Consider the following 21,971-nt stretch of genomic DNA (forward strand, 5'->3'; position numbering starts at 1 on the left):
CTGACTACTCAGGCTAAACCCTGCCCACCTAATAAATAGAAACATGAGAATGAAGCCTCATTTCATCCTCCTGTTTGAAGTTAGCAAAGGGACGTGCTGAAGGGAGTGCAGCCTTCCCCTCAGAGACACGATGGATTCCCCTGTCTACGATGAGGACACACATTTACCTCCTTGCTGTCAAAGCCATCCTAGGTGTCATTTCACTGTAGAGCTCTCCCTGTAACTTGGCAACGCTACGCACTTCGTAAAATCATCTGAAAGCTCCCATATCACATCTCTTATCCTTAGAGGATCATGAATCACCAGGGTGGGATAATATTTGAGGACCTGAAAGTAGTGAAGTTGTTAAAAAATAAATCAGCCTTAAAATTGGATTGTGTATACCAGTGGGCAAGAAAGGAAAAATATTGTAGCCTGACTCCAGAAGGTTTTCAGGAGCAATCCTGACAATATGAGGCCTGTAAAACTTACTTCTGTACCAAATAAAACTAAACAAGAAATTATAACTCCCTGGGTGAAAATGATACTAACAAATAAAGGAAATTACTCCTCTCCTATCTACTATAATTCCCTAAAATTCTTATGGGAAAAAAGAATTCCAGAGGATGAGGTTTAATTATTCGGATTTTCAAAGCCTGTGTGGCAAAGTACCATCAATAAGGCTACCAGAAAACAGTCTGAGCAACGGAGCTAGGGACTGAGTGCTATTACAAATCTAGAAATTAACTGAATAAAATGTGAAAAAGATGTGTAACACACCATCAGCATTCAACATTGCAAAAGACTACACTGGCATTCCCTGAGGATCGTTTTTGTCTAACGTATTCCTCAAGCTATTTGCATAGGAGGGTGAGCTGTGATGTGGTGAGACTGCATATCACGTTATTGGTTTGGGAGCCTTGAGCTGACCTTGGCTAGTTTGCCTCCTAGGAGCACTAAAACGCCTTGTCTTCAGTGCGTGCCATCGAGGGAGAGCTTCTCTTGCTTTAGTTACGGAAAATATAAAAACACAGCTGTTTAGCAGTTAAGGAGAAACCTAAGAGAAAGCACAGAATAATAAAGATATTTACTCTTTCTTGCAAGATGTGAAGGAAAAGATACCCAGAGGAACTGGATGGCAATTTTGAACAGATACAAAAAACCCCTGAATTGACCTCTGGAGCTCACTGTCATGAGCTCTCCCTCAGATCAATAGTTCAGAAAAGTCCCAAACTGGATTAGATACATTCATAGCCTGCTAGTGGTGAAACACATTTACCAAAGTTTATGAAAAACATCTTTTATAAAGATGCCATGGTAGTTTCTTAGGTAAGGTTATGCCACGATGTACTTTGAAAATTGATAATATCTTTTTCTGTTTGAACAAGCCTCCCCTTACCTTGCAAGCAATAAAAATGAACACTTTAACAGCAACTTGTGCACCAAAACATTGGGATACCTTGACGCAGTAGCAGAGTAATTACTGCTCCCTTCTCACAGATGGGGAATGCGAGAGTGAAACAGTCAATGGCCGAGCTGAGTTGAGCTCTGGATGTTCCCAGATTTTTTGGCTACATTTGCCAACAGGCTACTGTAACTGCTGATCAATGTGAAAGAAATACAACAGCAGAGCAAATCTCAGCATTGAAGAAGAGCATCCTCAGCTGTTCTCTCCCCCTCATCCATCCCGAGCACAGTCCAAACCCGTGGGCAGCTTTGTGCTGCAGTGGAGGGCTCCCCAGGGAGCTCAACTTGCTGGAAGCGCGTACACCTTTGGGATACGTAGAGGATAAATACGAACACTGTGTACAGGAAAACTTTCCAAAACCAATTCTATCAATTCCCTTGATTCCCTACGGACCGTGACCTGCATAAAGATATTTACAGACAGCAGAGGATTGGCAGGCTCCAAAAGAGCAGAAGAGCCGAGATCCAACTTGTCCAAGAGCCCCAGCACTCTCCCATCTCACTTTTTATGCCAGGTTGAGCCTGGTGGGTCTTTGAGGTTGAGCCTGTCCACCGTCGGGAAGCAAGTGTTCGGAGCAGCATGTGGATAGCTGATAAAAGCCTGACCTTCATGGCTTGCTTTGCTGTGTCGAGCCAACCCTGTGGCCAGCCACCAGCTCTCTCCACAACCCGACCCCTCGCCTCCCTCCAGGTGATCACATTTGCTTTCCAAATGCTGGCAGACACACATCCTCCCGCTGAGCTGCACAATCCAATGTCTGCACACATTAGCTTTTACGATTTAAAGAAAGAAAGAAAAAAAAAAAAACTACATCAGAAACAAATTTAACTTTAAAACCTGTAATGGCCTGAGGAGTCTCTAGAGTGAAGTAGGGGGAGGGAAAGGGGGAGCTCAGGTTAATAAAAGCTGTTAATTAGAGTCAAATTTGCTGCTTAATGTGTCAAGAACTAGTGAGTTACGAGTTAATCAAGTGCTCTGAGTTCCTTGGGAGAGCAATAAACCCAAAGCCTGAAAACAGAAAGGGAAGGACAAGGTCATGGCATTCAGGTAAGGTGTCGAAAAAAACAACTTAACCCTAAGACCCAAGCAGGGAGCATCCTAACAGAGGTCAGGACTTTCCCCACGCCGAATATCTTGTTGTACCACTTAGCATCAGCACCCCAAGACTTTCACTGTTCAGTCAGGTTCAAACGTGCCTCCTTTCATTTCTTCCTTTTATCTGTACTAGTTGGGACTTTTATAATGTGCAACAAAAGGCAGAGAAAAGATGGGTAACTCTTCCAGCCTTTGATTTTTTGTTTCCACTGTTCCCTTTCAAGCCATGTTGCAACAGCCTATAGCAAAAGGCAGAAAAGAAACATGGAAGCGTCGGAAAGTATCTATCAAGCCCTGAGTTCAGGATCCTGCATTCCTTGAGCAAGAGCTGAGAACAACATCTCTCTGCACCATGCAGCAAAGGGAGCTGGCACAGCAGGAGCTGCCTTAAAGAATAAATTAATAAAAACAGCAGAGAAAAGAGAGTGAATAAAGCTTGTCAAGAAATGAAGGGTTTTGGAGATTGAGCCTTTCCCACATTTAAATGCATCTGGGAAAGAGAAGGCAAATGATGGGTGATTTTCTTTTGCCATTGAACTATGGAAAAATTTAATCTATTTTCACTCCAATTTACTCTTTGCAAGTCTGGCCTAGATGGAGTACATTCTTCTTCCCTGCAACATGCTAGCCATCATCACCATTTCTCAGTGATTGCAAAGAGAAGAAAAGCTGCAGTTGCCATGGGATCTCTGCCATCGCCCAAGAGCTCTCCCAGTGGGAAAAAATAGGAAACCAGAAGATAAATATTTATAGCGCAGGATTCCACCAGACTTTCAAACTTTCGCAAAAACATTAAAAACATTTTTTTGACTGCAGAGGGACAGCAGCAGTTATCAATCCTGTGCCAAGCACACACACAGCTCCAATAAAGTTGTTAATCGGCTGCACGTCGTGCATCGGTCAGTGGCAGGTCTGCCTTGCAGCCTCTGCTTACTTTAGGGGGCAATCGCGCTGTCCGGAGGCTGTGGAGACAACACGGAGCTGGGGACTTGGCACGGAAAGGAAGAGAACAGATGTGGGTGGATTTCATTGCAAAACGCAATTACCCACAGCCCTGATCACTGCGTTATACACAACATATTCCTGTAAATATCAAAGAATGGGAAGTGCCCTCTGTGCCCTTGTGGACAACTTGGGTGTTTCTCCAACTATTTTCCGTGCTGTAACACTTCAGCACTGCATGCAGCAGTCTTCAGAAAGGTGGGGAGCATGGAGGATTGATTCACATATAGCAAAGTAATCTTTTTAGGGCTAATTTTCTTGTTACCTCTACAAGATCCAGGTCCTGAGGGAAAGCAGAGCCCAAAGCTAGCCCTGGATAAAAAGATTAGTTTCTTCTGCATTAAGATGCTTGTAATGATTCAGCAAGTTAAAGCCATCTTTCTACCAACAAGGAGTCTGTGGTTCCTCTATAAGCTGGTAGTTCAAAGTGACAAATAAAATAAAGGAATTTGACAGAAGTCATTACCACCTACAAAGCTGTTGTACATTTGTGAGAATAAATGGGTCAATTGTGCCCCAAATTTGCAGTTTTATTCAGCTGGGAAAATAATCCCATCCTTCTTCCTGAAAAGAAACCTACAATTTTGCCTTCTCTAACAAGCATTTCACCTGAAGCATTAGCAGTGAGACTAGTAAGAGGAAAGGCAGTGTCCTCTGTAGCTCCCAGGTACGACTGTCACTTCCCAAAAGGCAGGTGAAAGCCACTGAGGACAACCAGACCTGTTAATGGGGACAGTGACCAGCCACCTCCTGCCACCTACAATATTTCAGACTCCCTTAAAACCAGGCAGTTCCAATAAGCTCCAGGAGCAATCAATCCTCCGCTCCAGCTGCAAATTGTTGCTGCACAGAGGAAAATAAATTATGGAATATCTCAGCAAACAATTTAGGGTCAGAAATTTTTCTTTCCTAACAATTAGCAGAGAGCCTCACTGCACCTCCTTCAGCAGCCACCAAGCGTGCAGGGAAGCGGAGAGGGTCGCAACCTTAATTCTGGACACAAATTGGCTGCCGGTTCTCCACTGCTGAAAAGGGGAGAGGAGGTTACGGCCACAGAGTAATGAGCCAGATTACACCGCAATCAGGGAACGGAGACGTGAGCTGGAGAGACGTGCTGAAGGCAGGGAAAACATTCCTTAAATTAAACTCCTATTGTTCACCTGGTCACTGCCTCAGCGGATAATCCACGAGACTCTGAGCTCCTGCCAGGAGCCACTGAATCATTCCAGAGCATTTCTTTCCTACCTATGGATGATGCAGCAGCCTAAGTGCACTCGAGTTTTCCCCTTCTTTCAGCCATACACAAGGGAAGTAGATTTTCTGCAATTCCTGGGAATGTTCTTGCCCTCCCCCTTTTCCCAGTAAAATCTGCTCGGTGTTTTTTAAGGATGAAGGGGTGCAAGCTGCATTGCTGAGACATCACGAGTGCAGTACCTGACTCCTCAGCACTTTGTGCATCATTAGAGCGAGGTTATTAACAGGACCGAGGGGGTTTGAGGGCAATGAGACTATCGCCTGCCTGAAGGATGATGTGTGACAGTAAGGCAAGCAAATGCAAATCTGCAGAGGAAAGATGCTCCATTTATGAAACAAATTAGAGTTTCCTTCCTTTGGGACAGCCTGTGCAGAGCCTTACCCATGAAGATGATGTGGTAGTAGCAAAACATTTTCCAAAGAAAGCTGCAGAAGAGGAATGGCATGAAGATGGCAGGACTCCTCGCCCGACACCTGACCCAGCTTGCACGTTGAGAAACGCAATACAAAAATGCGAACACAGCAACAACTGGCAACTGTAGGTCTCAGCACCTGAGACTGTGAGAACTTGGGAAATGTTGCCTCAGAATTAATATAATGTGATCTGAGATCTTCATTCAAAAGACCTTCCCTAAGACTAACGGCATTCTATATACAGTACGCTCTGATGCTAAATATATCCCATGCCCACTGAGAAAAGCAGCGAATTGATCTGAGTGCTATCTTTTACTCCACTGTGTGCATCAGTTCTTGCTTCTTTCTTCTCACTAACACTGCTGTAAAGTGGCTGGCACAAATTTACATCAAATGAATATAATTACAGAGAAAAATACATTGTATTAGCTAAATGCCTGTCCTTTCTTTTCTTTTCCTGTCTTCTGTTCTTTCCTTCTTTTCTCCTTCCTTTTTTTTTTTTTGTGTGGCCGTTTTGTTTCTATTTTTCTTCCCAATTCATCATCTCTGTCCTTCTTTTCTTCTGGTCTTTCACCTATTCCTTGTTTCAAGTCCAAAGTTGATTGCTTTCCCTTTTTCCCAAGTTTGATTGATTTATACTGCACTTACGTAAACGATTTTACACAAAGCATACAAAGTGTAGAACTCGCTGCGGAATATCATGAGCACTGCTCCCATCCGTGTAGGTAAGCGGGGGGGGGGGAAAAGTGAAGTTAACGAAGTGCTAAATTAAGTAAGAATCTCTTACATCATACTTTGAAGCTTGCCAAAATCTGATGCTTCAGATGTACTGCAACAACAATTTTCTAAGACAGGTCCTTTGCAAGCAAAAATTTTTATACTTTAATGTCAGACAGGAGAAGAAATACAGATTCTCCTGGCTGCTCTAGCAGGGACCAGGGGAAGAGGTAACCTTTCACGCAAGCAGACCCCAAGTCAACAGACTGATGCTATTGCACGACACCCAGAACAACGTGGTTGTTCTTGTGTACCATGGAAGAGAAAGGGAAGGAAGGTGAGGGAAGGTATTTACTTTTCAGCTCGTCTGAAACACCTGCAGGACTCCAGGCAAGTGATCTCTGTTGAAATTCATTGTGTTGCTCAATCCATCCTCGCTTAATTCATCTCGTGGAACTCTTAAATGGTGCCCAGGCTGTAGGCTGGCTCTCTACAGAGATGGGAATTACATTCCTAATTACAAGATATGGTGCTGCCCTAATAATAAGTACTGTGCTCAAGAAGTCTCCACCCAGGAGGATGAGTTTTGACCTCTTTTAATAAAGGCTGGAAAGTAGTTGATAAGAACATTAAAGGAAGTCACAGCCCCAGAAACCATGCGTTCACTTGCTCTGAGCACTTTGGCACTGGCTGCAGAAATCAGGTTTTGCATGTAGCTCACTAGTCTGAGCTGGTGAAAGTTGCCTGTCTCCAGTGCTGTAACACAGATTCTGTGCAGCAGCACAGGGAGATGTAGAAGAGGAACTAGGAAGGCAGACGTTTTACCTCCACAATATTCACCTGTGCAGGGTTTTACCCCACACTCTTCTAATAGCCCCAAGGCAAGAAGAGCTCAGCAGGTCCACTGCAGGCATTGCTGGAGAAATGCACCCGACTCTTTCATGTGTCTTTAGCATCTTCAAGATGGGCCTTGACAACCCTGGGAGGTGTGTGGATGCTGTAGAAAAACACGCTAACCCCAAAACAAGCAGGCCTTGTTAAGCTGCCGTTGTTCTCCCCATGTTTCCTTCCCAATGGCACCTCTTGCCCTAAGAGCCTTCTCCCTCCTCCTACTGGCAGCAAAACACTGCAGTACTCTCGAGCTGGGGACATGTTTTCTTCTCCAGCACAGACCTGTAGCATTTAACAGCAAACCTTCAATTATCACAGCACATGACCGTAAAACTTGCTCAACTGGAAATGATCAGCTGTTTCTAACCTTGCCTTCAGTCGTCTTCTTTCTTTTGCCCCCAAAGCCATTTAAAATAATATTCTCCTGAACCTCTGCGCTGCCTGCCTTGCACAAAGTTAAACCATAAGTCAAGATGATTAAAACTACGTGGAAATATATACATCTCCTTCAACATTGTACTGGGAGCGAGGCTCCTAACAGGACATCACTGCACATTACTCCTAAGGCCAAGACAAGCAGCAGTTCCCAGAGAACCCACACGTTCTCCTCTTTGTGCCCAAAGACTTGTACACAGCCATCAGCCGTTGCCATTTGGGGCCGTGCCTCCCATGTGCATAATGGGAGTCCTTAAAATGAACCCCTCCGATCTGGATTCCACCTGCTTGGGAGGGAAAAAAAATATCTTGGAAATACATAGCAACAAGAAACTGGCAGGACAAACTCACACTCCCACTGTGCCAAATTGCAAGTTTAGTAATTCTGTTTTCTTCCCGCTGAGGGGAAGGTGTCATTAGCTGCTGTATTTAGAGCCACAGAAAAGGTTCTTGGAGCAATCCCCAGCCTCTCTCTGAACCAGGTGGCTGATGACCACAGGAGCTCTCTGCAGCTGGGGACCTTCACCTTCATCCTCCTGCAGTCAACACTTCGGTTTTAATGGAAAGGAAATAAGCGGGGCAAGTGGCACAATGTGAAGAGAAACCCTCAGGCGATGTCATCCTCCTCCAGGCTGAAATTCATCCCTGCATCAGGCCGCTTTGAAGTCCCCACAATGTATAAATCACTCCTGGGTGCTTTTAACTCGAGAATAGCTCTCGTTCTGGGAGAGGATTTCTCCTCTAGGATGGTCTCTGTGGAGTACCCACTGAGCCAAATCCTCATTTCTGAGGATTAATATAACGATGCAAAGAATCATCCTCTTACTGTGAGACGGGGGTGAGCACAAACGCCTTGGAAATACCCTGAGATCGCACACATGCGAGCTTGAGCCTCGTCTGCTGGCAATAATCCTCGACACTTTGGGGGACATCAGCCCATCTGAGCACGAGGAGACCTCCTGCTGATGCAGACGTGCCCGTCTTTCTGTGAACGCCCACGCCGTGAACAGGAGGAGGAACAGCACGGTGCCGTTGTGTTTGCTGGATGGGATTTTGAATAAAAGGAAGACACAAATCCATGGCCATAGGTGGTCTTTGTGATCCACGCAGAGAGGAGGGAGAAGATGAGGAATCGCCTCCTTCACACGGAGCTGAGGATGGGAACGTCCTGCTGCTTCCAGCTTTTTTGGGTTGGTTGAAATGAAGACCACCTGCACTGCCTGAGAATTGGGAAAATCTGTGCAAACATTCATGATTTATAAGCTAGCTGTCCAGAGGCAAACTGCCTGGAATCCATTAAGGGGAGAAATCCCAGCTCCTTTTGGCAGTCACCTGGCAGAGGCCTTCTCCACTGACACAAAGCAAAGGAAAAAAATCACTTTCATTTCTAATTAATCTTCTGGTATACAATACTTTTAATTCAGAGAAGAAAAATCTGCATGCTCTTTGAGAGAGGCGGGAAGGAGCCAAAAGCAAGGCAGAAAGCTTTGGCATCGTGGCTGCAGTTTAGGCATTTCCCTCTTGAACTCCTCTGCAGCAGGCGAACCTGCAGCCCGCCGCTTTGCTCCTTGGACCAGGAGCAGTTTGTCAGCAGGGATATAACACGCAGCACAGCCCCCACGATGCTGCAAGGGGCGGCTTCGGAGATTAGGACTGGGACTGTTCGTGTACAGACATGGCTATTTACCCTCAAAAAGGGAGAAGAAAGCCCAGGCAATGAAGTGGCGGGGGGAAGAATTCAAAAGATATGTTGGAAAGAAATAAAGTGGACTCCGTTGGATAAAGCAAGAGGAGATGAGCAGAAGGGCCCAGGGACAAGGAGATCCAACACATGCATTATCTCTTCAAAACAATAATCAAAAAAAGTTTATTCCCCAAACCCAAATTTCCTAGCCCTTCTTTCTCCTTCTAATGTCTCTCTTCCCTGCATTCATTATTAATGCCACTGGGGGTACAGATTTGCACTTTGGTTTCTGAAAAATTAATTCAATGATTAAAATTTCAGTCCCTGAGTGATGGAAGCAGCTCAGGCAAGCTGGAGATGCCCCTCTGCAGTTTGAAGGCCTTTGGTATGCTGCCCGCTTACTCCCTGCATGACAAGCCTCCCCGTAGGCCTAGCTCAAAGGGGAATGATCTGGTAGCAAAATATGTTTTTAAATTAATCAAGTTCTGCTTTTGTAGAGGAGCCACTTCAGTTTAATACCCTATCAACACTCAATACAATGCGGAGAACAAACCCCAGGTTCCTCCAAAGCTGAAGTACTCGTGGCTTTTTCACAATGCCCTGGGTGAGGGAAAATCCTACAATGAATGTAAATATTAATAAACACTACATGTCTCACTCACTGACCGTAGGCCGAGACACTTCCAGGGTGGCTAATGAAATTTTCTATGACTCCGTGAAAGAATAACAGCAAATGACCCTCGGAGGAAAAGAGCTTCTCACCTCACTAAGTCTATCTCCTCATCTGCACCCAGCCTACCAGCGAACCTGCAAGCTGGAAAGGGAAGGGTGCCTGACCACAGAGCATCCTCTCCTGGGGGAGCTGTTTCTCCCCACTGCAGAAGAGCCAAGACCCCCGCTACAAATCCCGATCAGCTCAGGACGGGCCTTTCCCAGCGGCTCTGCATCAGAGGAAGAGGCAGGCAAAAAGCCTGCGGAATTCTCCGCCCTGGGTTCTTGGAAGTGTTATTTTTGTTTATTTTAAAACAAATGGGGAGAGAAGTCAGAGCTCTGAGCAGCACAAGGAGCTGAGGAGCTCTGAACACTTTTCCAGATTTAGATAAGAGAAGGAGGAGGAAGGGCTGGCTACAAAGTTGCAGATATTGATTTCATTCCTAAGATGCTAAAATTGGCAAAAATAGAACAAACAACAAAAAAAATAAGACTGCCTTTTCCATGGCACTTTGCAAGTGCTAAACCCAAGTAAAAACCCAACTTAGCCGCAAAACAGAATGAAGACTGCAAACTCCTCCAAGCTGGGGAAGCAGCACCTTCCCCTTCACACAGCAGCGACAGGCTGAGAACGTGCTGGGACCTCAGGGGAGCACTGGCAGGATATTCCCCACCAGCCAACGCAGCGCTGCTTCTGCTGCCATTGTGGGGATAAAAAGGGACAAAGAAGAAATGGCAGCACTGTGAGGAACTCTGCTGAAATCCTCTGGAGGCAGGAAAATAGCAAAGCTCTAGAAGTGAGAGCTGTTTTTTTCTTTGAAGCAACGGGATTAATGGCATCCCACACTGCGCTTCGCCGGGGTTGTGACAACTGCAGGAACACTGAATGCTCACTCAGAGGCAGCTCCTGGATGAAGACATCATGTGTTTCCTCCACAAACTTTTTTTTTTTTTTAAAGCAACATTTCTAAAAATTCTACTAAATCATGAATTTTGAGGAAAACCCTCTTTGCCAGCTCCAGAAGAATCCGCGCTCCATACACCACTAGCACAGTGCTACCAGGGACAAGAAGCAACAGAGAAAAACCTCCTTTCTCCACATTCATTGAAACTTTGCAGGGCAGATGTGCACGATGCCAACTGCCTGGAAAACTTTCTGCTTTTCTTCCTCAAGATGTATATTTGTGGATGTTTCAGAACACATGTTTTTTGTGTGCTGTTCAACTCCAAGTTATTCTGAGCTGACAGCCTTTAGCACCATGGTCCTGTATCTCCAGCACAGGCAGAGCATCACTACGTGGCTATTAAATCTCTCCTAAAAAGCCCCAGAGCAGGAGCTGTGCCACCTTGCAGCAGCGTTGACTCCAGCCTCATGACACCAACACACCTGAGAGATGACGTGCTGGGGTGCACAGCCCCGGTGCTCTGTGCAGAGCGAGGAGGAAATGGAAATGCTGGAACAAGCAGTTTGGCACAGCTTCTTGGCTGGGCTAAGGGTTTATTCCTGGGATGCTGCTTTCCTGCAGACTAAGGAAAATTAAATTTAGCACTTTGCAAATAAATAGGTTAAGGCTGAAAGGACACTATTTAGGAATTTACTGCTTACAGCAGCCTCGGAGATTATAGATCCATCACCGTCTATTACCTTGCTAGTTACTGCTTCCACTCTGTCTATCTTCCCCACTTACAGAGTGGTCCTTTCATCAGGTCTTTTTGTGTTCCAACTTGAAACTGTCATCGCTCTAATGGAATTATATGAAGAGAAACAACTTTGGGCTGCAGTGACTCTGCCAAAAAGCCAAGGACATCCCCTGCGCCTTCCCAGGACGAGGCAGTGAGATTCCTATCAGAGAAACGCACAGATGTCTGCAGCCTCCTGGGGAACACAGCGAAGGCCAGCTGTTTACACACATGTCCAAAACCTCTGGGCCTCCGAGCCACCGTCAGCTGGGCTCTCCTTTCTCTCAAGACCCAGGAGCGCAGCAGTGTTTGCAGGGACCAGCAAACCAACAGCTGACTGCTAACCTTGGCTGCAGATTCCTCGTAGCGACATTGCACGCAGCGTGAAAACAAGCGGCTGAGTACACCAGCGTGATTATAACCCACACCTCGTGCTGCATGCTGCTCTTCCTCTATCTGCTTCATATAAAAATCATCCGCAGATCGTCCCTCTCCAGAGTCAGATATATCCCAGAAATGCAAAGTGACAGCTATCACATGAAACTCTCTCCAGAGCCTTCCATGAAGACAGACAAACCCTTCAGTTTAGGGCTGAAATTTATGTCAGCTCCCCAGCACATGGTTCGAATGGATCCGCTGTTATCAGCTATCTGCTTCTGCTGAAACTGAATACAGATTAGGAGCAAATTAAAATTTTCATGCCTCAGTTTGATATATTCCCTCCAAGATCCAGGCAGACAGGCTTGTCTTCTTCTAGACGCTAAAGATGCCATCTAAAAGATAATCTTGGGAGTTACCAGAGCTGGAGGTCATCCGCAGCTCTCAAATTCCCCACTTCCCCCATGGAGGAGGAAGCAGCCAGGTGATTTCGCTATGAATCCTTGTAAGATAGATTGGACATAAAATACCTGTTTGTATTTCCTCCTCAAGGTGTTCTCATGCAACTGGCAAAAAAGAACGTATTAAATCCAAAGCCCTAAACCAGCGCTAAGTTATTTGACCTTAATGCTAATATTCAGGAGGGTTGGAACGAACGTTTTCTGCCTATGGAGTTAGGATGACAACGTACCAAGAACAGGATCGCTTTTTCACCATTTCCACGTATATGAATAAAGACAGTTGATACACTGTTAAATCCTAACATTAATCTGTGTCTGTGTTAAGCATTAATTCTTCAGGTATACAGTACTTAATAAGTTGCAAAGACTGTTGTTCTGTAGCCCCGTGGACTCCACCAGAATCCCAGCAGCCAGTTGCTGCAACAAAGCTCTCCAGGAGGATTTTCATTTTACTTCTGCATTCCGTCCTTGCTCCCCAGATACAGCATCGTGCCAAGGACATCAGCATTAATAGATTCACACTGCAACACTAGCAGGACATGCTATGATCTGGAGAGCCTGCACGGCACATTGTGCTTAAGACTAGCCGGAGCTGTGAAGTATATCAAATCTCACGAATGCCACGACTGAATGCCTGATGTGCTTCCAACCCTATCCAGCAGTAGCTGCTCCAAATAGAGGTGGGATGCCTTGGAGCAAAGCAGAAAGCGCCCTCACAGAAGTTATTATTTTTGCTTTCCTAAACGTGGCATCTCAAAAGGAAACCATAGGAAACCTCTGCTTAGTTCAAGGTCTCAGGGAACACCCAAGCACAGCAGAAACTGGGATCCTATGATGAAGAGCTGCCTAGCAAGCTTTGAAATGTGGTCTCTTATCTTAACCTGGCAATATAGTTAGAGAGAAAGCGTGTTAACTGGCTTATGTGGCACTGACTGCATGGTTAAGAGCCATGTAGTAATCGGGCATTTAGACTCCGAAGCATGGAAGCAAGACAAGGACGACGGGGGAACACACGGCTGAGAGTTCCCAGTCCTGTCTCGTCCCGATGGTGTGACTCTGACCACCACAGCCCCTTCTCTGCTCCTCAGCATTTCCCTACTATCTCCCTCCCCACTCTCACGCCAGCCCTTGTGAGAAATGGCCAACAGCTTCATTAGCCAAATGAAATTTAGGCTGAATCCTTGTAACTCTGACATTTGTGATGACAATACGGCACAACTGTTTAAATAGCACAAAAAGCCCAGATTCGGTCCCCAGATACAGACAACAGATGTCCCAAGAGCATGCCACCCATGGGAATCTTGGGTTTCAACACAAGCAAGTTTTACACACCCAAACACACCCTTTTCCCTCTCTAATTGCATTTCCTCCCTGAGGATCAGGAAATCTTTTGCCCCAGTCAAGCACGGGTTGAAACCCTAACTCCCAGAGCAAGAGCTAAGTCCTAATTACATTTGTGTTTCAGCAGCACGCGGCTTACTCAAGGAAGCAGAGAGGCAGCGGGTGGCAGTCGCTGGGGGCTCTCGGGCTGAGCTGGGCCCAAGGGGAGGTGGGTGCCCTGCTGGATCCTTACCTCGGAGCCGACTGCTTTTCTTAGAGGTCTCACAAAGCTTTTTCCTGGAAAGTGAAGTTAAATGTGAAGTGATGGTACAGAATCATCTTGAATGTCCTCCATGACGCTCCAGGTGCCTGCCCCCGCGCTGCCGGCCAGCCCTCACAAGCAGCCAGCTGAAAGGAGGCTCCAGGCTGCTCAGAGACGTCCACCCTCCATGCAGGAAGCTCACAAGTGGAGGAAAGGGCCATGGGGACTGCTTAAGTCCCCGCCACCGACTGTCACAGGGGGATGACAGAAGCTGACGTTGTGACACGGGCCTGCTGCAGCCGCACAGCACCGGCAGAGAGGCCCAGAACCGACCCAAGGCAGGAGGGCTGGCCTGTCCCTTCCTCCTCGTGCCCGCAGAGGGATGAGTAGCTGAGTGTAAATCTCCGATTTTCCCTCCCTACACAGCCACACGGGTTTGTCCTCTCAGGTCACTGTCACTGGCTCGTTGTCCCCGCTGCACATCCCTGTGCAAATCCATCTTCACGAGCTCAGCTCTGCGCTTTCCCCAGCAGGCTGCGGAGCTGCCAGGGAAGATGGCAGAGATGCTGGGGGCCCAGAGACTCAGGACTTGCCCCCGCTACCCCGAAAGGAAGAAAACCTGCAGCAACTTCCACTCCTTTTCGTTTGGAGCTTTGAACATAACCATATGCAAGCAAACAGCGGGGTTACGGTTTGCTGACACGGCTCTGCGTGTTCTGCAAATTCACAACAGAGGAGTCAGGGAAAACGACAAGCGTGCATCAAAAGCAGCTTTGCAGAACACCCATTTCATGTGTCGGCAGCGAGGCCTTTGTATTCCCCAGCCTCCCAGACTCGAAGGCATCGCCTTTTCCTTCAAGAGTGCCGATCACACGGCGTCTAAGAAGAACATCTTTTGAAAGTCCCGGAGATTCAAAAAAGAGAAAAGAAGAAAAAAATTAAATAAACTGGAGAGAGATTTAATGCCAGGCGGAGGTGCAGGTGCCCAGAGAGGAGCAGCAGGGCAGCGGGCAGGCTGGCTGCCCCCGTCCCTCCCCAGGCACCCCGGCCCACACTGCGGGGCTGGCTGCATCCATTCACTGATAACAAAGCCGGCTGTGCTGCTTTTTGGTTGTATTCTCTCTCTTTTTTTTAATCTCCAACATTCACACGCAGCTTTCTCGCTGCGGAACAGGTTAAGAAGCTTCTCAAAGCTCCGTGGAAGCAGATGAATGGCAAAATCCTGATCCCAGGTGAGAGGGACAAAGGAAACCAGAAGGTCAAGCGCCTTCGAGCAAAGCCACACAGACGTTCGCTGGCTGAGACGGGAACAAGAATCCAGGAGGGTTTTGCTTAGGCCCCCTCTGTTTTATCCGTTTTTTAATGCTGCCTTCATCTCACGGTGCGTAAACACAGCGCTGTCAGCCCACACAGCCCTTTGTAAGCTGTTCAAATACAGCAGCGGGCGGACGCAGGCGTCCTGCTCTCCTGAGACCTCCCGCAGGGAGCCCAGGCACAGCCAGCGACAAGAACAGCTCTTCTTCCGCAAGCTGCCGTCACCCAGCTTCTGGGAACATGGCAGGGGAAAAAAAAGTGGAAAGGGAGGTTTTTGTTGTACCAGGTAAGCCAGCCAGGGTCTGCTCGGCCTCCTGCAGACGACCGCGGTGTCTTGGGCACTGCTCCTGCTCTGCACCTCCCTCCTGGGCCACGCGTGTTGCTACACCAGCCTGGATGTGGAGGTTTAATTAAACTCTCATCAGCGACCTGTGCTCCTTGTTGCACGTGTGACTTTCCCTGGAAAGCATCAACCGTGTCTCCTGTTTCATTAAGAGATATTTTAATGAAGAAAAATGAGATATGGGAGGGAGCTAAATTGCAAACTTGTTAAAAAAAAAAAAAAAAAGGATGCACTCCAGTAATTTGGTTACTTGTTACTGCAGAGGCCATGGACATGGGTGCTGGGGTCCTGCAGCAGGACGATGATATCTGCTGTGTCCTGTCCTGGAGGAGGCCATCAGCTGCGCTATCGGTGGTGCAACAGTGGCTGAAGCCAGGTGATGAATTTGTAGGAAAAAAAAGAAAACTGCCTTTACTGAGTGCCCTACTCTTTTGTTGAGAGCTGGAATGGAGGCAGAGCTCGTGCCACCGCAGGCATGGTGCTGTGGGATGGCACTGCTGTGCCCTTGGAGGGGAAGAGAAACTGCAGAAGCAGCTTGGTGGCCAAGGGCTGATGAATACGAAGCAGACAGGGAGAGCAGCCTGACTCTCAGGCAGGATCCGTGAGCCAAGCTCATGTTTCCTGCCCTAAAACAAGCGTTGTTTTTTCAAGTGAGGTGCTGTGTGTCTCACAACATAATGTATCATCATTCCAAGAGAGAGGAAAACCCAAACATTTCTACTACCTGCTGCACCCATAAGGGAGACAAATCTCTGACCTTTCACAGCACCCCACATGTACCAGCCTCCCGCTAGTCGGGACAGGCTCAGCCGCTGGAATAATCCTCCAACATCATCAGCATTAATTACCTGCATGGCTGGGCCCACCCTGGCAGACTCACAGGCATGGCAGGGAAGGGCAACGAGCGGTGCCAACACACAGAGCAGGTCCCGTGCCAGACGGACAGGTAACAGGGGAGTGAATTCCCCAGCCCAAAGCTGCCCTCTATTCCCTGTCAGCACAGGGCTTTTATCCTCACCACAGTCTGGTGACACTGGCAGGAGCACTACCTCGGTTGTATTGAGGGGAAGCAGGCAGAGGAAGAGCATTAACTTTTCTCAGTTATAACAAGGTGTCAGCCCAGCCTCCTGAAGTCTCGGAGCAGCATCTTTGTGCTCAGAAATTCTGTTGCAAAAAGAAAACCTTGTCAGATCTCCCCCAGTTCTGCTATCCTCGAGGTGACTGATTTCATTAAAAGAAAAAAAATACTGTGCCCTAGAGAGCAGGCAGTTTTTTAAGGAAGCAAATGCAGTAAGAGAGAAACTGTGTCAGGAGGGGGAAAAATGCATGCAAAAGAGCAGATTAAGGTGAAGACAGCAGCAAGAATTCAAGTTAGGTCCTAACAAGAAACAGGCCGCTACAACTTCTGAAAGAAAATGAAACGTAGGAAGTTGAAGTAAGGGATTTGGTTGTGTAACACCGCAGATTGCTCCACAGCTCCGGTGTTGGAGCTGTTGATTAGTGCAACCCACGACAGGTCCTCGCTGACCCTCCAGGAATCCCAGCGCGCTCACTCAGCAGGAGGGCACCACGCTCACACAGGCACCTCCCGGAGCTGAGCAGAAAGCAAGTCTCCCACCACCACACGGGCAAATTGGAAACAAAATATAAAAATAAAATAACTAGTAATTAACAAGAATGAGGAGTTAACACAGGCCTCCAATCTCTAATCAATCTCTCGCTGCCTGGCCTGCTCCACCGATGAGCCCCATTGTGACTTTTGATTGTGTGTGCAGGAGTGCGAGACGGCTGCTGGAAGGATGGCACTCTAGCAAAATTGTGATTTCTTTCTCCTCTCGAGACTCATCAAGGCTGAGGAGGAGGAGAGGGGAGAAGATAGAGATGCAAAGAGAAACAAACAGCTAGAACACGCTTCTCAACGCCACTCTGCTGGGTTCAAGGAGCAAATAATGGAAACCGCAGGTATGCCATGCATGGGGACTCAGATCCAGAGAGCCCAACAGAGCTGTCAGCTTCGAGACCAAACGAGATCACTCAGACAAGTAAAAGCAATCCCTGCATTAACCCTCCTGCTTATTTGGAGATGTCCCTTGTTAGTGGTGCAGTGTGCCAAACCTGACACTAAGGCTGCCCCAGAATCTCAGCAGCCTCTGCACGTTTCACCACCTCAGTGTTGTCTCCCCCTTTCAACTAGCAGTTTGTCAGCATCATTTTGTGTTTGAAAAATAGCCTCTGAGCTCCTGTTCAATCCATCCTCATTTTCCTCCTTAACAAAAAAGACAATTAAACATTACTTCTTGTCTGCATAACCGCCCTGTCCCATTTTGCACACCTTGTCAACACAGAGGCTATGGGACTGCTGGGAACACAAGCGATCGGGCAAGCAAAGCAAGACTGAGGAGAGAAATGCTGATTTAATAGTAAATGATGTAAGGAAAACTTAAAGAGGTTATCTATCTACCCACCTACCTCAGGTTTCTGTTCAGCTCCTGTTGTTCTGAAGAATACAATAAAGTAAGAACTGCTGTAAGGCCACCTCGCCCACCATCCTCTTCCAAATCGCAGCCCACAGCAGGGTTTTTATAGCGACAGTTCCCCCAGTGGATCCGCAAGCCAACTCTTCACACAATTTCTTGAACAGGTGTGCGTCAGAGAGTGTGTGCATACTGGCTGCTAATTTAACAGGTTGCAAAAAGCTGTTTGTTTTATTACCATATTACCAATCCAACTGGACACCAATAAAGGTTTTATTTTGCAGAAGTGCCAGCCCTGCGGCTGGCAACGTTCTCACGCTGTGTCATGGTGTTTGTGTTTTTATTTGCTGTCTGATATCTTGGGTGTTCTCTTTCAAGGCATGAAGCCTACCATCTTGGGGATGCTCTTCAATGAACTACTGCTGGTGTTTGTGTTTCCGTTTGATAATTTTGGCAGAAAATAACAACACAGACAAGAGCTGGAAGCAGACAGAATTCTGTTCTGTGGAAGACTAGGCTCTGAGGACATAGGAAATACAGTGAACCATAAGCTGTTGAGCTGTCTAAATGCAGCTTTTTGGCTAGGGCTATTAATAAGCTCAAACACACCACCACGATACTGAGAAGAGCCTGTTTTAACTCCCTTACCAAATAACTTAGGCCTAGAAAATATACACGTGAACTGGTGATAAATCTAAGCACTCCCTTCTGAGAAGACGAAGGAACCTGAAACTTGAAAGATTTCAAACGCTGACAGATACCATACAGCTGTTACACCGGATTAGATCGATTGCCTTTTCAGCCTGGGATCCTATCAACAAAAGTGACCAGCTCCACACTCGTGCCATGACAGTCCAAGTGGTTTACCTGAAGCACGATGAATTATCAAAGACCCTAAGGACTTTTCTTGCTGTCTCCTCTTCACTGAAGTCTTCATTTCCACGTACTTTCAGGGGATGGAGTTGAACATTGTTAGATACAGCAGCAGCAAAACCACATGTAGAGACAACCCAAAAAAATGACCAGCATGCACAGGAATTTTCTTCCCAACCTCCGCAATAAGGAGCTGGCTTAACATCTCAAAGCAGGCAGCTCTGCATGTCCCTGCTCAAGGTAAATGCAAATATTTAATGTAAATCTAGGTATTACTATTAGTCCACAAAGATATCCTACCAGTTCAGAAAACCTACTGAGCTCCTGCTTTCAGCAGTACCTTAAAGCCATAAGGTCTATAAATTCAAAGGATTTCCACGCTTAATTTTAAATTGATTGGCTTTGGATGCTTTGGCTGGGACTGTGTTCTCTGGGCACGCAGAAAGAGAAGCCCACGATTTACTTTCTCTCCACTGTTTGTTCATTTGTACAACTGTCTCCAAATCATCTCTTCTCCAAATTTGACCAGTCTTTCTGTTTACCAGAAGACTTTCTTTGTCTGAAACAATTGTCATTGCCTTTCTAAAGACCTCACTTCCTCACTCTCATTCAGGATCTACCCAGAGACAAGGGTAAACAGCACAAAGTACACACAGCCCATTCATGACGTCCTGATCTGCCACTGCCTAATTCCAAGCTGGCTAAACTGATTTCAAGGCTCCCCAGAAATGTTTGCTTGTTTTAACAGACATCTTTAATAGATTGTTACAAAGAAAGTCAACACAGTTCTCATCTATGTTGTGGGTGGCCTGGCCTAGACTCACAAGCTAAGCATTACGCCGAATGCAAAGTTCGTGTTGTGGCCCGATACATCTAACATATCAGCAAGAGTAACAGAATGCGAAGCTGTCAAGTAACCCGGTAACTATAAAGCTTTACTTCCCACAAAAATCATCAGAACCTGAACTCCTGGTGAGGGATCTGTACACTACTTTCCACAGCATTTAATTAAAAGAATAAAAAAGAGCAAACAAGTGAGAGCGAGCTGTGAAATCTGAGATGTGCCTTGCTGCCTACGCACTCTCACACAGGGTCTGAAAATCACTGGAATATCCTTCAAGTTGATGAGCTCATCTGTTGCATCCATAGGGATCGCCAATAAATATTGATGCGGTTTCATTGGAATTCAGTGCTCATTTACGGATGCAGGCATTTGCATTCTCAGCATGGCTCTGTGATTAACCCTTTCATTGAGGCTGTAATTCCAATTAATGTAAATTGGCTGGACACACGCAGCATGCAGATAATGTGCTCTACTCCAGTACCAGCATACCTTGCTTGGGAAAACCAAGCACATCTTTCATCTTCATTTAGCTTTGAAGGGGTTACATTATAATAGCTCCTCACTGAAAATTAAATGCCACCAGCAGTGCTACTGAAATATGCTCCAAAGTTTACAGGCAAACTACAGACGCTTGTGAAGCGCCAGGGGACTTCTCCGGTTTAATTGTATAGACTCTGTTCCATAAATTGCTTGAATGGAATAAATACAAATAGCATTCCCTGCTTTTTGACCTCCTTGGGTTAATGAAATGCACACTAACACCCACAGTCGGCTATGGCTCAGAAATTCCACAGCATAAACACACAACCTCACGGAAAAGCCACAGTCAGGATGCAAGGCTCAGTACATACATGAGTACCAGCTGCCTGGACTCTGCAAGGAAGTAATTTGTTGTTTATTTTCTACTGCTATTCTAAGCTGCAGACTTTGGGAATTGTCTGCGATTTACTGAGCACTGAGAAAGAGTCTGAGATTTTGTTGATCGGGCTCTTATTAGCAAGTCTGCTCCTCTAACCCAAAGAGGTGTGTGAGGTATGAGAAGCTAAGCAATTCCACAAATCAATAAGCAATCCACTCTTGCATTTGGGAAACATGAGATCTTGAAACGACCGCTGTTCTACCTGGTGACACTTACCTCCATCCTCTGGATATACTTGGGAATAAGCCTTGAGTGAAGAACAGGAAGCAAAACCAGTGCGTAGAGAGAGGAATCCATACCTGATCATTCACTGTCCTCTACATAAATTATTTCTATTGCCATGACATGAAGAACAATTTGATCCTACTGGAGATCTGCTACTGAGAAGCCAGTTCTTGTTCAGGTGGGCAATATGCAATTTTCTTGTTTTCTTAACCTTCTCCAAACAAACCATCTCTCCTATGAGAGACAGGACAGAAACTACTACTAGGTGTATTGTCCTGCCATGGAGTCCAACAGATATCTCTGGGGATCTGCAGACGTTTCATTCACCAAGCGTGTAACAATACAGGTGTGAACACAGGCTTCCAGGGCCCTTAGAGCTGATGGCATTGCACCACCTCTTTTCAGGATTCAAGGACAGTACAAGGACAAAACCAGGAGAACCATCCTTCCACAGGTTAGTGAGATTTCCTGCTGTCATCTGTCTCAGTCCAGAAACCTTATAAGGCCAAGTAATATAACTATTTTGGAAACATTTTCCTAGTTTTACTAAGGAGCCTAGGTGCTGTCTTGTAATACCTTCACTTGCTTTATTTGGTGGTTTTGGTTTCTTTTTTTTCTGGGGCTCTATAGTTGCAGAACAGGAAAATATTTGTCCTGTTATATAAAAAAAACAACACTGCAGCAATCCACATGCGGCACACAGTGGTAGGTCTGCAGAAACCAAACTTCTCCCGTTTCTGCTTGTACACTCCTCTCCTGTATCGAACACCTCCAAAATCCTCATCCTCCTTATTCACCCCAGGGAGGGGTCAGTGGCAAGCAGGTATGATTTTATGTGCCAATTGTGTTTGCCACCGAGAAGCAGAAAGTTCTCCCACCGACCTGTAAGTTTGGGCTGTGGGCATCTAAATCTAAGTAAAGATTGATCTAACTGCTTGATGACTCTAATGTCACACCCCAGCTCTCTCATGTATCAGCCCAATTGGGCTGTCTGCAAGGTAACACAAAAGAAAAACATCACCAACCGAGCCCCAGCCCAACCTCAGACCACCTAGCTAGACCAATACGGTATCAGACTCCTACAAGACAGATTGTTACTGCTCCTCATCCGGGCTGTTCAGATAAATGGCATTTCACACGCACAAGGATGAGTTGCTGCTCTAAAGGGATACCAATTTACATAACGACAAGATGATGACACGCAGGCAAGAGAGAGGATTGCAAAGGC

The 21,971-nt window shown here is 46.4% G+C and overlaps 1 protein-coding gene across 3 annotated transcripts in view; it reads right to left on the reverse strand.

The window, feature by feature from the left end:
- The window catches only part of MAD1L1 (mitotic arrest deficient 1 like 1), a 348,897-nt gene that overhangs the window by 64,445 nt on the left and 262,481 nt on the right, over positions 1 to 21,971 (reverse strand). The window lies entirely within an intron of this gene.

Source organism: Aythya marila (assembly GCF_965140915.1).
Source record: "Aythya marila genome assembly, chromosome: 15".
Taxonomy (NCBI): Eukaryota; Metazoa; Chordata; class Aves; order Anseriformes; family Anatidae; genus Aythya; species Aythya marila.